Source organism: Musa acuminata, chromosome BXJ2-7 (genome assembly GCF_036884655.1).
Source record: "Musa acuminata AAA Group cultivar baxijiao chromosome BXJ2-7, Cavendish_Baxijiao_AAA, whole genome shotgun sequence".
Lineage (NCBI taxonomy): Eukaryota > Viridiplantae > Streptophyta > Magnoliopsida > Zingiberales > Musaceae > Musa > Musa acuminata.
The window spans coordinates 17,117,501-17,132,953 of record NC_088344.1 but is presented as its reverse complement, the minus strand read 5'-3'; the positions used below and the strand labels follow the sequence as shown (position 1 = coordinate 17,132,953).

The 15,453-nt window shown below is 41.9% G+C and overlaps 1 pseudogene; it reads left to right on the top strand.

Annotated features, from left to right (window-relative positions):
- Nucleotides 1–12,982: 12,982 nt before the first annotated feature.
- The window catches only part of LOC135616357 (acetyl-CoA acetyltransferase 1-like), a 2,935-nt pseudogene continuing 464 nt past the window's right edge, over nt 12,983–15,453 (top strand).

The following is a 15,453-nucleotide window of genomic DNA, read 5'->3' as shown; positions in this document are numbered from 1 at the left end:
GAGCGGACTCATCTTGCATGGTACCAAAGATGAAGGGAGCTTCTAGGCACATGCACCTTATCTCAGAGGAGCATTTGATGGAGGAACTAAGGTGACTCAATTTACGGAGGCGAAGTTGGGTTCAGAAGGCCTTAGCACGGGGCAAGAGGACACAGAGGTGGGTACTCTTGAAGAATATGCCACAGTGTTGTCATTCAAGTTGCCATGAAGGAAGCAGTGCGCAGCGGAGATTGTGCTGGTAGGGGTAGAGACCCAGGATCCAAACAATTATGCACAAATTACAGTGAAGTCGGTGGACTTCGGGAGTTATTAAGCGACGGACTATCCTAGAGCGGTGCTTCATCTAGGTGTGACCCAAGAGTGGGTGGATGAAGGTCGTTTGCCAAAGGAGCGAACAAAATCGAAGGTGGAGGTGACCCTGCGATGTATTGGCAGAGGCCACACATGGAGGGTTCACAATTCGAGTTTATTCCACAAGGATCAGAATGCAATGGAGATGTCACCAGGAGGCGACATGGTGCAGCGGATCGTGGTGGAACAGTTCGTGGCAATGCGATACACACGACTGAGTCCCGGGAGGGACTAGATCATATGGAGGTATGATCGGGAGCTACTAGGAGCTCCACTTCGGTGAACAACATGACAGCAAGAAGGGCTATGGATTCAAGGAGTGAAGGCCATGGTACCGCAGAGGCGGGTCTTCCGGGCGTGCATCAAATTTTGCATCGGATGAAAACCTTGGTCATCAGCATATGGGGGCTGTGTTCCACCAAGGGAAAAGTTCGAATGCAAGTACCAGTGAGTTCCATGGGAGGAACTTGATCATGCAGAGGTATGATCGAAGCAGTTGGAGAGTTGGACTGCTCCAGAGCTCATATTCACTTAAGGGAGCCCGGCAAGTCAGAGGACAAGGTCGAGTAAGCGAACGTTGCTACCAAGGAAGCTAAGGAGAATAGAATCGGTGCAAATCCTACAACGTGATGGCAGAGGCCATGCATGGGAGTTGCAGTCTGTCTTTCCATCGACCAAACAGACTACTTGGAGAACACAGAGGTGTTGAAGCAGGAGGTCGAAAGGGGCGAGGAAGCGACGACGAGTCCAAAGGGACTTAGCTACCCAAAATCAAGCATCAGTCAGAATGGAGGTGGACTCAGAGGAGTGCCACGGAGACATATCTACTGATCGTGAAGAAAAGGGATGTAGATGCGAGGCAACGGATAGTAGGGCCATGGGCATGGCAGCGCCATGGTACCGCAGAGGCGGGACTTCCGTGAAAGTCATTGATCCCTTGCTCTCACGGAGGGAGAGCGTTTGGTCGTGAAAGGGGCCGAGGAGGTTGAGCATACAGAGGCAATCTCCAAGTACCGAGACAAGGCTGAAGGGTAGAGGCCAAGAAACTTCGTAAGACCGATGTCAACAAGTTTCTCATCAAGATAGCCGTAAGTGAAGGACTTCGGGTCATGCAAGAGTGTAAGACCAAGGAACGAAGCAAGCAGTACGCGGTGCTGTACCTTTGCTACTCAGTGGAGTAGGCGGCAGGGTTGATGGAGAAGATGGTACAATCCCAGAGGCGACCTCATCTATCAGAGAATTACTCCAAGTTGGGGTGAAAACTTTTTGCATTCCAGAAGTTCAATGGCATTGAGAAGGTGAATCATAGTAGCTAACTCAACGCAAGGAGTGCAAACACTTCAAGTGCTTCAGAAGTGTGAGCAAAGAGCAAGCGAAGACCAGTAACCAGCTCGATGCATGAAGTACAACCTCGAGGAGGCGGGCGAAGTCAAGTAACCTTTGCCTTCTCAACTCTTAAGAGAATGGGCGAAACCGAGTACCCCAGTTCTCTTATCTATCCAGCAGAGGAGCTCTGCACAAGTTCAAAGACCCTTCGAAGATAATGGAAGACAATAGTTGTCAAATCCTCACCAACGGTGATCAGTGCTACTAAGAGTAGATTGTCCGCTTCATTTCCCAACGAAATGCCAATCGAAAGCGGAAGTGATGCGAACCTACTTGGATGTGACAACTAACTGAAAGAAGAGTCAATGAGCATATTTTGTGGAGGAAGGACCCAAAACTTCAGAAGTTTGCAAGGCGATGCTCGTTAAAGCTCCAACAAGCATCCACCCAGTTCAAGCAGCATGTGGAAATTTTGAGAAACTGGCGCAGTAAGAATGGTCTTTTCCTTCATTTGGTGGATCCGTAGGAATCAACGAGGATCAATACAACTCAGCCAACCCCACACCAGAGTCAGAGTCATTGGCGAGTTGAAGCAGCATGGCGGATCAAAGGTTCGACTACTCAAAAACAGCAACAGAGAGCAGTTGGGAGCCAGGAGGCGCATTGCAGCTGGAGCAGAAGATTGAAGACTCAGCAAAGGCGAAGAGTTGCAGTGTTCACAAAGGCTTCGACGAGGACGTCGAAGGGATAAGTGGGGGAGAATGTCACGGACAAACTTCTAAACAAGGTGTTTGATGTAATGCTTATATCTGTCCATGTCTGTTGGCATGTTCATGCCTTGTACAGCATGTAAAGGGGCGGCCGAAGGCTTAATAGTCCCATTTTAGTTGGGTTGGTGGCCTCTTTAGGCTTGTAAATAAAGGTTGTGTCATGTCGACACGTGTGAGAGATTTTCGATCTATAATGGACCATTTTACCCTTTGTTGTGCCACTGTTCAGAGCTTGTAAAATTTGTTTGTAATTTGCATTGTCTATGAAGTGTTTTTCAGATATGTTTGCTTGTGGATCCCGATTGAGGCGTTCTCTCTAGCCCGTTCTCTCTTTTGTTGGTCCTAAGGGACAATGGGAGACTTCGGGGAGGCTGACCTTTGCAGACTGACACGCAAGGGTGCCGCACGACTTAGGCAAATCCAGCTAAGTCCGTGTCAGCCTGGGCTCAGTCTTCGAGCAAGACTAGGCGGTGCAACCACCTCAGTCAAGCGGTGGCACCGCCTGGGCTCAGTCTCCGAGCGAGACTGGGCGATGCAACCGCCTCAGTCAGGCGGTGGCACCACTAGAGCTCGGTCTCCAAGCTCTATTAAGTGGTTTGTTAGAACCCTTGCAGATTCTAAACTTGGGGTTGATCTCTTTAGGGGATCGGCCTCCTTGGAACTCTATAGGGGTTCCTCCCTCCAAGTTGCTGCTCAAAGGCTGTAGAAAAGATTCATCAATTGCTTAAGAAAAGAGATGGAATACATGGCTATTTATAGGGCTTCTAAACCCTAACTCCTAATAAGACTCCTACTTAAGACTCTTACTTCTAACCAACTCCTAATAAGACTCCTACTCAAGACTCCTATTCCCTTACAACTCCTAATTCTTCTCAAAGAAAAACCTCCTACATGATGCCCCTCTCAATTAGGACTCTCCTAGCTAGAGTCCTAACAGAATATCCCTCTTAATTAGGACTCTCTAAGCTAGAGTCCTAATAGACCCGCCCTCTTCAAATCAGCCTTGTCCTCGAGGCTGATGATTCGTGAATTCTAGGAATTTGATCTTCAAGTTGTCATAGTTCTCCCAAGTGGCATCTTCTATTGGTAGGTTCGTCCACTATATTAGCACTTCATTAGTGGGTCATCATCGTCGAGTCACGATCTGTCGATCAATAATGACACTTGGCTGGGTCTGGAGTTCTCTTTGGGTAGTCATATTTGGTGGGTGGCTTTGGGCTGTCTCCAAGCACCTATTTAAAACTTCCGTCTGGCTGTTGGTTTGTGGGTGATATGTCATACTCCTTTCTAATTTAGTACCCTGCATATGGAATAACTTTGTCCAAAATCTGCTCTTGAAATTGCAAGTAGAATTTGTCACAAGCACAATGCGTCCCTTATAGCATAATTCTTTTGATTCCCGATTGTAATGAGCCACGGAGCTTGGTGCTTCCTCTAATTTTTTTTGTATCTTACTGGTCTCCGAATCTTCCTGCCATTCCATCTTAATATCCTTAAGGAAGTCGCTGGTTGGAAGTAAAACGACCGAAAATTCAGCTTGCTCAGGTAGTTGCGAAAGCGCATTTGCAACAATATTCTCTTTCCACTTTTTGTAAGTTATTTCATAATCAAATCCAAGAAGTTTTGTTACCCATTTTTGCTGCTCAGGGGATGATATCTTTTGCTCCAAAAAGTACTTGAGGCTTTTATGGTCGGTTTTAATTTGAAATCGTCGACCAATCAAGTAGGGTCTCCACCGCATTGCTGCGCGCACAATGGCGAGCATCTCCTTATCATATGTTGACTTATTTTGATAGGAGGGAGATAATGTCTTGCTAGTTTATGCGAGTGGTCGACCATCTTGCATGAGAATGGCTCCAATTCTGACTCCAGATGTGTCGGCCTCAATAATGAAGGGTTAAAATCTGGTAGTGTTAGCACCGGCGTCGTCGTCATGGCTGCCTTAAGTTTGTCGAAGGCAGTGGAGGCTCTATCCAACCATTGGAGGATATCTTTTTCCAGTAAGGAAGTAAGTGGTACATTGATCTTTCCATAGTTTTTCACGAACTTGTGGTAGTAGCCTGTTAAACCCAGAAAGCCATATAGCAATTTTATGTTTCTCGGGGTCGGCCAGTTTTGCATTGCTCCAATTTTGAAGGGGTCCACCGTCATACGTTCCTCTGATATGATATGCCCAAGATATCCCACCTTTTGTTGAAGAAAGTAAAAATTTCTAGTGGCCGTTGTGTGTTCGAAAGGCGGTTTTCGGTATGACTTCTTCGTACACTCGTATTTGACAATACCCGGATCGAAGGTCCATCTTTGTGAAGAATTGTGCTCCCTTTCATATAGCAATTCATCTAATACTGGAATAGGGTATTTATCCTTGATGGTTATGCCATTGAGAGCTCGGTAATCAATGCATATTCGCCATGTTCCGTCCTTCTTGTGTACAAGTAGCACCGGTGAAGAGTAGAGGTTGCAACTCGGCCGAATAACTCCTATTTCGAGCATCTCTTTTATAATCCTTTCTATTTCATCCTTCTGGAGATGTAGATACTGATATGGCCAAGTATTTGCTGAAGATTTGCTTGGAAGAATCGTTATACAATGATCATGCCGACGGGTGAGAGGTAGGTTGCACGGTTTGTCAAATATATTTGAAAATTCAGCAAGCAAAGGAAGTAGATTTGGATCTTCAAATTCTATTGGCTCTTCCTTAGTTTGCTGCTCAAGTTGTACCAAAAAGCCGCTGCATTCTTTATGCAAAACATTCTCCATTTGTTGTGTGCAAATCGTTGTTATGTCGCCCCCACGTTTCCCGTGCAATGTCACATGTTTCTCCTTACTGTAAAATTTCATAATTAGTTTCATAAAATTCCAAAAAATATCACCTAATGTCGTCAACCATTTAATCCTGAGCATGGCATCATGATTGTTAAGAGGGAGAAGGAAGAAATCTGCAATTATCTCTTGGTCCTTCAGCAATAGTTTCTCCTGCGGGCGCCTACGATCACAATTCAAAATCCGTCCGTCGATGACCTTAACATCAAACCTGCAGCGATTCTCGATAGGCAATGCTATCCGAACAACAAGCTTACTATTTAGGAAGTTAGTAGTACTGCCCATGTCGATGAGAACAGTGATCGGTTGTTGTTTGAGAAGGCCTCCAACTTTTATCGTTTGTGGGTTTGAGTAGCTGGCTATTGCGTGTACTGTAACGTCAGTCGGTTGTGGCTCTTCTTCTGCATCTTCTTCTTCATGTTCAAGGCTCTCTTTTGGGTGTTCAATGACCTCTTCTTCTATCGGTTCAATCATAAGAAGTCCTCCTTTACTACAGCGATGCTCATGGCTCCACGGCTCGTCACAATGCCAACATAACCCCTTCGCATATCGCTCCCGAAGCTCTTCTCTTGTTAACCTCTTTGGTGTAGGGACTTGGTCAATAGTAGGGGGGGCTAAGGGCTTCAATATTATTGGTTGAGGAGTGACCCTAGTCCTCCGAGCTTCATGGTTCAATTACTCCTCTTGATGTCGTGCGAAAGAGATGGCTGCCATAAGCGTATATGGTTGTCACGCTTTAACTTCTCCTTGGATCTCCGGCTTCAAGCCCTCAATGAAGGTCCTCAATAGCTGTTTTTGAGACCAATCACGAGTTTGATTAGATAACCTTTCAAACCTGGTTTGGTACTCCTGAATGGTAGAGGTTTGTCGGATCTTTGCTAGTTGTCTGTCAATATTCTCATAATCGGTTGGTTTGAAGCGGATCAGCAGTCCTTCTTTGAATTGTTGCCATGAAAGGACTCCATAAGTATGTTCAAACCAGTCAAACCATTGTATAGCATCCCCTTCAAGATGTATAGCTGCAATTTTCACCATAGATGCATCCGCGGTTTTGTGGTACTGAAAATATCGCTCCGCGCGCGAGATCCAACCAATCGGGTCTCCTTCTTCCCATCTAGGGAAGTCCACTCTCATGCATGGATAGTTGGGTTCAGTCATAGAGCCTCCCCTCCCTTGGAACTCATCTCTTCGAACCTGGTGCGATTGGGCAAAGCTCTCTCCGTGATATGATTTTTTCGGGCTTAGTGGTCGGCCCAATCTGAGTTCGGTAAAGAGCGTCCGAATCTTATCCTCCATTCGCGCCTCCAAAGCTTCGAATTTAGCATTGATTGCCTCCTTAGATACCATAGTATATGCCTCCAAATCTATGATGTTAAGATCTCTCTTTTGCTGTTGGGTTAAAGGCATGTATAGGTTGAGAGAAGTGATGGTCGAAAGGGTTGGTGGATTAGTGGATGTAGGCTGCGGTATAGGCTTGTTTTGTGGCTGTTTTGGGTGCAGTTTGAGGGTGTGGTTTAGTAGAGTTTTAGGGCTGTGGATGAAAGTTTTGGATCTGTGGTAGATGGTAGCAAAGGTTTGACAGAAATCCGTGGAACTTGCAGCAAGTATGTGCTGTCTTGTAAGAGTAGAATTGTCGTTGAAGAAACAACGGTTTCTTGACGTAATTTCCACCAAAAACTTGAGAGAATTGAGGAGGGAATTGATAGAAAAATCATAGTTTATATGACAGCAAGGATATCTAATTTAATCAAGAAAATTTCGGCAGTATAACAGTAAGGAAATTGGTGCAAGTTGCGATTGCATAATTCTCATCGAGAAATTTCAACGGGTTACGACGAAAATTTGCAGCAACATAAAATCGTTTTTAGAGATGAATTTCTTAATAGATCAATCTTAGATGGAAGTCAAGATGATCTATGAAGTGTATAAGAAATTTCATTCAAAAAAGATTGCAAATAGATGGGTTAAGGCAACAATATGCAGCTGAAATTTTCTGCAGCATAGATTTTCAAGTGCAGCAGATTGGACATAAAAGATTAGTAGTTTATATTAAGAATTTTTCGATGAAACCAAAGGGAAATCCACTGTTAGAAAGTGTCAAAGATGTCATAAAAATTTTGTAAAAATTTGGATAGAAAAAGCACAGTAACAAGATCAAACAGATGGTGCTATGCGGCTTAAATTCTGCAATTCAAGTGCAGCAGATTGGACATAAAAGATCAGTAGTTTATATTGATAATTTTTTGATGAAACCAAAGGGAAATCTACTGTTAGGAAGTGTCAAAGATGTCATAAAAATTTCATAGAAATTTGGATAGAAAAAGCACAGTAGCAAGATCAAACAGATGGTGCTATGCGGCTTGAATTCTGCAATACAAGTGCAGCAGATTGGACATAAAAGATCAGTAGTTTATATTGAGAATTTTTTGATGAAACTAAAGGGAAATCCACTATTAGGAAGTGTCAAAGATTTCATAAAAATATCGTAGAAATTTGGATAGAAAAAGCACAGTAGCAAGATCAAACAGATGGAGCTATGCGGCTGGAATTCTGCAATGTATCTTTCGTCGTAGAGATGATAACTTTGTGACGAAAAGTTTATGCAGCAATATAGGAACAATTTTTTTTTTTTTTGGATTTTCGAATAAGGATAACTAAATTGCAGCAGCAGTAAGGTAGGAAACCAGAACCTGTTGCAATTCACGGGGAGATCAAAGGATGATCCGCGGTGGTGGAGATGATGGCGGAATTCGGTGACGATCTTTTAAGCAATTGTGGGAATTGCTTTGGATGGTTGCGGAGGGTTGATGGATGGCTGTGGAAGGGCAGCAAGACACCAAGAACGCTGCTCTGATACCAGGTGTTAGAACCCTTGCAGATTCTAAACTTGGGGTTGATCTCTTTAGGGGATCGGCCTCCTTGGAACTCTATAGGGGTTCCTCCCTCCAAGTTGCTGCTCAAAGGCTGCAGAAAAGATTCATCTATTGCTTAAGAAAAGAGATGGAATATATGGCTATTTATAGGGCTTATAAACCCTAACTCCTAATAGGACTCCTACTTAAGACTCTTACTTCTAACCAACTCCTAATAGGACTCCTACTCAAGACTCCTATTCCCTTACAACTCCTAATTCTTCTCTAAGAAAAACCTCCTACATGATGCCCCTCTCAATTAGGACTCTCCTAGCTAGAGTCCTAATAGAATGTCTCTCTCAATTAGGACTCTCCAAGCTAGAGTCCTAACACGGTTATACCGCCCCAGTCAGGAGGTAGTACCGCTAGGACCCCGAAAATCCGGGAAAAGACACTTTTGAGCTCCAAATTCAAACCAGTTTGGGGCCTATATAAACCCCACCCTTTCCTGCATGAAAGGGCAACCAAAAGCACTAAAAATCCAATCTTACTCTATGATTTTTAGAGCTCAAAAGTGTTGTAAAGGCTAGAAGTTCTCCTCCCTCTTTTCTTCCAAGTTTTAATCCTTCAAGAGAGGAGAGAAAAGTTTGTAAAGGTTATCTCCTAAGCCCGTCAAAAGGAGTGAAACTGTAAAAGGGTGGTTGGCCTTCACCTATTGAAGGAAGGCCTCTAGTGGATGTTGGTGACCTCATCGGAGGAGGAAGCCAAAAGTGGATGTAGGTCAAGATTGACCGAACCACTCTAAAATTACGGTGCTCTCTAGTTTGCATTTCTTCTTCCTACTTACCTTACTGTAAACCTCCATATGTGCTTTACTTCCTTGTTACTTTAACTGTACTTCGCCTAATCTAAGTTAAAGCAACTTCTGAATCAGCTTTCATACCGAAATCGCTTTTATCGTACGAACGACGTATTTCGATTTGCAGTTACATTATGTTCTCTATCTTAACTGCAAACTACCTCTATATCTTTACTTTAACTACATCTCGCTTGATCATAAGTTAAAGTGATTTCTGAATCGGCTTTCTTACCGAAATCGTTTTTATCGTATGAACGTCATTTTAAATCGTCAAAAGTTTTTCGCTACACTAATTCACCCCACCCCCCCCCCCCCCCCCCCCCCCCCCCTCTTAGTGCTCTTGATCCTAACAGTAGATGGTAGCAAAGTTTTGATAGAAATTGGTGTAAGTTGTTGTAGATAGGTGTTATCTTGTAAGAGCAGAATTATCATTGAAGAAACACTGGTTTCTCGACAAAATTTCTAGCAAAAACCAAAAGATTTGAGGAGTAAATTTAACAGCAAATCTCAATTTAGATAATAGCAATAATGATAATTTTAATTAAGAAAATTTTAGCAGTATAATAGCAAGCAAATTAGTTTCAGTTTCGATAGCAGAATTCTTGTCGAAAAATTCCAATGGTTTGTGATGAAAATTTACAACAACACAAAAACATTTTTAGAGATGAATTCCTCAATAGATCAATTTTGGATAGAAGCCAAGATGATCTTTGAATCTTATAAGAAATTTTGTTTAAAAAGGATATCAAATAGATTGGTTAAAGGCAACAATATACGGCTGAAATTTTCTACAGCAATCCTTTGTTCGCAAAGATGATAACTTTTGCGTCGAAAAGAATTCGCAGTACAGGATAGATAAAAAGACTTCTTCTTAGTATTTGAATAAAAAATTACAGTAGCAAAAGGTATTGGTGATAGGAGAATACCATATCTCTTATGCAATTGGAGGTGACGGCAGTAGATTGATTTGATCTACGGCAGAAGATGACAGTGGAGATGGTGACGTCAAGAGCAATTGTGGGAATTGCTTAGCTGGTGGTAGGTGATAGGGGTGGCAACAAAAGCAGTAAGATCGTTACTCTAATACTAGATGATAGAACCCTAGAGGAATTCTATGTAGATTGATCTTTGAGGGGGATTAACCCTTGGACCGCTATAGGGGTTCCTCCCTCCTAGAAGTCGGCCAAATAACTACAATTGTAGATAGATCTTATTCTCAAAGAGATGGAGGCTACATGCTTATATAGGGCTCCAAACCCTAGCCCTAGGGACTGCTTCCTAAGTAAGTTTTCCCTTTTGCCCTCAACCCTAACCAACCAGCTCAGTAAAAGGGGGTAGCGGCTAGGAAGCCTAAAGGCCCAAATATAAATCTAAAATGGGGCAGCTACTAGGAAGCCCAAAGGCCCAAATACAAACCCTAGCTACTCTTCTTTATATGATAGAGGCAACTAGGTGGGGTTTTTTACAATCTCACAAGGTTTTATTAGTTGCTTCTTAGTTGAGTAGGACCCAACCCTGCTAGGGTCCTATCACTCTCAAAGAGATCTGTAAGGATTCAGGGATATACGATCTCCCTAGGTAACACATTCTTTAATATACGTAGTTTTCTATTTCGTAGATTTTGTACATCAATCTTCGCACAACAACGAACATATATATGGGAATTGAGGAATTTTGATTTTTATGTTCTTCTGCTGTGCATATGATGTTGCCCCCCTAAATTTCCCAACAGCTATATGAGGAGGAGAAGGGGAAGAGAATAGGACAGGCAAACCAAAAAGACTCTAGCCTATGAATCATTGGTTCCCTCCTATTTATAGAGGTCTCTTATCAACTTAACCCTAATGGATCATGCCCTATCGGGTATTGGATCTCCATCCAACAACCCAAGCCTATTAGATTAGTGGATCTCTATCTAATAATCTCTCATTGGCTCTCCATCGATGTTTTTACCACTATACTAATTCACCCCCCTCCTCTTAGTGTTGACCCATTCCTAACATTTATCACTTTATATTGACTATTGTTTGAATATATTGTAACGTTAATAGGTCTATGCAATGGTAATCAGATCATGATGAGATTACAATAATGAGACCGATTCACCTTTAAACACATATCCTAAATAATCCCGGTCATAGTTTACTCAATAGGAACTTTGAGATAACCGGATAGACTAGTGTGCTATATACCCATCCATATGATGGATGCAGCTAGTATAATAGCTGTGTTAGGATCGGAGCGGCACTAAAAGAGGGGAGGGGTGAATTAGTGCAGCAGATTAAAACTTGTAAGTTTGAAAATGATTTCGTAAATACATAGAGATTTCGATTCGACAAAGAATTACTTGGTAAAAGTAGCTCGAGTAAATTAAGGAGATGAAAACCAAAAGCTTGCTGCTATGTAAATAACAGTTTCAGAAAGGTAAACACTCACACATTCAAGGAACACACCAATTTAAAGTGGTTCGGTCAAATGACCTACATCCACTTACGAAGCCTTCTTCGATGAGGCTCCCAACTTCCACTAGCAAATCACTTTGAAGGGGAAGGACAAATATCCCTCTTACAACCTTTTACAAGTGGTTCATACTCTTATAGATTTTCAAAGAGAAAGAGGGAGGTGAACACTTAAGCTATTGAAAACAAAACTTGCTAAAGACTTTGCTAAGGCTTTATCTCAATCTCTAATTTCTCAAAGGTTGTATTCTCTGCTGAGAATTAAGGGGTATTTATAGACCCCAAGAGGATTCAAATTGGGCTCCAAATTTTGAAATCCTCTTAGATTCCTGGAGCTGGCGGTGCCACCGCCTATCAATGTCATATTGACAGTTTACTGGCGATGCCACCGCCTGTCGGTGGTGGTGCCACCGCCCGATCTTTCGGGTGCTGGACGGTGCCACCGCCTAGTTCGGTGGTACCACCGTCCGATCCTTCGGGTTCTGGGCAATGCCACCGCCTAGACTATTTCAGCTCATTGGTTGGGCTCCAAACTTGGCCCAAACCAGTCCAAACTTGGGCCCAATTAGCTCCTAACTAGGTTATATGATTAACCCTTAATCCTAATCATAATTATATACAAACTATGAAATTAAGACATAATCCTAAGTAAGTTTTTAACCGTTAACGTCGAGTTTCCTTACAATGAGCTTTTCGGCGAACTTCCGATACACTCTCGGATTTCTTCCAGCGGACTCCTAACAGGCTCCCGGTCTTGTGGCGAGTTCAGCGAGTCTTTGGCAAGTAACCGAACCTTCTCGGTGATCTTCGTAAACCTCTGACGATCTCTCTAGCAGACTTCCAAAAACTTCGACAAGTCCCCGATTTCTTCTCGGTTGGTTCTGGCAGCACTTCCGACGAATCTTCGGACTCTCGGTGAACTCTCGAACACCCATCGAACTTGACTCCGGTAGACTTACTTTATATCTTCAAGCTATCGTAGTTAATCATGCACACTTAACTCAATATTATGGATTAGATCAATTAACCCATCAATTGATTTCATCATCAAAATCTGAGATTCAACAAGCTGCTCATGTGGGGATGCTAGGGAGTACGGGTGCTTTTTGGAAAATGAGTTTACTGATTGATCCGCTTATGGAATACAAGATGGTTGATGATGTCTTATTTTCATATAGCGATTTTGTAGTCTCAGTAGTGTATCTGATCCTTAGACTTGAGACATCAAGGTTGTCCTGTATGAGTACTCCATTCTTTGATACTATACTTATAGGTCTAGAGGTTCCAAATCAAGCATAGTCGTTCATCGGGAGTGGTAGCCAACCTTACGAGGATTATTGACTGTCGATAGAGGATCATCCACTCTTGGTATCATGAGAGGAATATCCCACGTGTTCTTGCTTAAACAAATCTCAAGCTAGGGTCATTCGAATTGAGAGAGAAAGAGTTCTCCGGGAGAATTTGATTAGAGCAAGACTCGATTAAAACCATATGGGTCTAACAGCACTATGCCCAATATAGGGTCTCTGGGATATTAGATGGATGAGGGACTATAGGTACATGGTAACTGGGGACAGATAGGTCCAATGGATTGGATTCTCTTGTATCGTTTGGGGACTATGGCGTAGTGGCCTAGTACGTCCGTAGTCAATAAGTCGAGTGAATTATTATGGAGATAATAATTCATTGAGCCAAAAGGAGTTCTGACAAGTATGACTCATGACCAGTTCGATATTGGGCCTAGAGGGTCACACACATATGGTAGACATTGCGATGAGTAGAGGTTTGGATATGAGATATCCGTTGGAGCCCCTATCTGATTGAATATCTAATAAGCCCCTGAATTATTGGATCGATGAGATATAATAAGAGCCAATGGGAGATTATTGGATAGAAATCTATTAATCTAAGAGGCTTGGGTACTTAGATAGAAATCCATTAGGGTTAAGTTGATAGGGGACCTCTATAAATAGGAGGGAACCAATGGTTCATAGGCTAGAGCCTTTTTGGGTTACCTCTTTTATTCTCCTCCCTTTCTCCTCCTTAGATAGTAGGCTTGGAGTTTTAAGGAGTATTGTCGCGATCCTATTATATGGCTCACCGTTAGAGAGGAGGACGCTTGACTTCCTTCATCCTCTACTAGAGATTTGTAGGGATTCAGGGATAAACGATCTTCTTAGGTAATACATTCTTTGATATACGCAGTTTTCTATTTCGCGGATTTTGTACACCAATCTTCGCACAATAATGAACACATATTTGGGAATCGGGGGATTTTGATTTTAATGTTCTTCCATTGTGCATGTGATGTTGCCTCCCTAAATTTTCTAATAGCTATATGAGGAGGAGGAGAAGGGGAAGCAAATAGGAGAGGCAACCCAAAAAGGCTCTAGCCTATAAATCATTAGTTCCCTCCTATTTATAGAGGTCCCTTATCAACTTAACCCTAATGGATCATGCCCTATTGGGTATTGGATCTCTATCCAATAACTCAAGCTTTTTAGACTAGTGGATCTCTATCAAATAATCTTTTATTAGCTCTCCATCGATGTTTTTACCACTGCATTCATTTACCTCTCCCCCTTTAACGCCGACTCTATAGCATTCTTGGGGATAAGAATTCAGATAGAAAAGGAATGTAAACATAGCCTAAAGCGCACAATGCAGTTCATGATCAAATTTTTGTCATGCGATTATAATTTTGTAAGTCCTTGATATTGATAACTTGAATTGTTTTCATTTTACTGTGCTTCCTCATGAATTCTCCCTCACTTTCTTGTGGAAATTTGTGTGAATTTATTTGTAGAAGTTCTCTTTGTTCCATCATTGTGCTTCTGATCTCAATTCCATGTGTATACAACTATTGGAGAGGAAGGTGGAATAATTTTTGAAGCATAATTATTAAAGTTTAATTGGTGTAAAAAAACTTGGTACATATACCCTCCATTACATGGTCTGTGAAAGCTGAAATCTGAAGTGTGTCTTATGCTTGCTTGTCATTTGATAATGTTACTCCAAGAGTTAAAGTGTCAAGGAAATTTAGGTTTGATGACATAGATCAAAACACAATCAACATACTTCTGCTTTTTGACTGCTAAAGATCAGTATACCTTGACATGAGTATTTTGGTTCAGTGTACCAGTGAAATTATGAGTATTTTGATTCACTGTAGACTGTCATTTTATGTGTTGTAAATTATTATTTTATCCCTTTGCTCACTCTAAAGCTTCAGTAAAAATGATTATGAGTTCCTTTCCCATCCTTCTAAGCTCCAACCACAGTTAGCTTGTCGATAGCCATGTCAGTCACATTTTTTTTAATTAGAATTCTTTACTTTCATGTCTTCACCATTAGTGATGACATTGTCCTTAACCACCTGAAATGTATCTTTGAACTTGTATTTTGAACCATCTGATGTCTTATCTTTGTAATTTTTAAAAAAATTCAGTGATAGTGCTGCCGCTCTAGTCTTATAAGTGGAAAGAAGGCTCTAGAATTGGGATTGCAAGTGATTGCAAAGATCAGAGGCTATGCTGATGCTGCTCATGTATGTTCTATGAAGACTTTCTCATCATGTTTATGCATGATACATAATTTTTGTTGCTTTCAATGCATAAATTATCTGACGGATATAGATGCATTATATACCTATAATAAAGGCTGAGCTGAGTTTTCTGATACAGACTCCTTTGTTATTCACAACGACACCTGCACTTGCCATTCGAAAAGCTCTTTCAAATACTGGCTTGGAGGCTTCTCAAGTAGATTATTACGAAATAAATGAAGCTTTCTCTGTATGTATCTGTGGCTGCAGTTTTTCATACTTCTGCTGAATCTAACTTTATCCTCTTGGTTACCTTATGCAAGCAGATTTACGTCTGTCTCTCTTTTGCAGGTTGTTGCCCTAGCAAATCAGAAGCTTCTTTCACTCCCTTCTGTAAGTCTTGAAAATTTTATTTTCATTCTTATGAATTCAACTATTGTAACTTTGCCTTTGTCTTCTTTTACAGCAT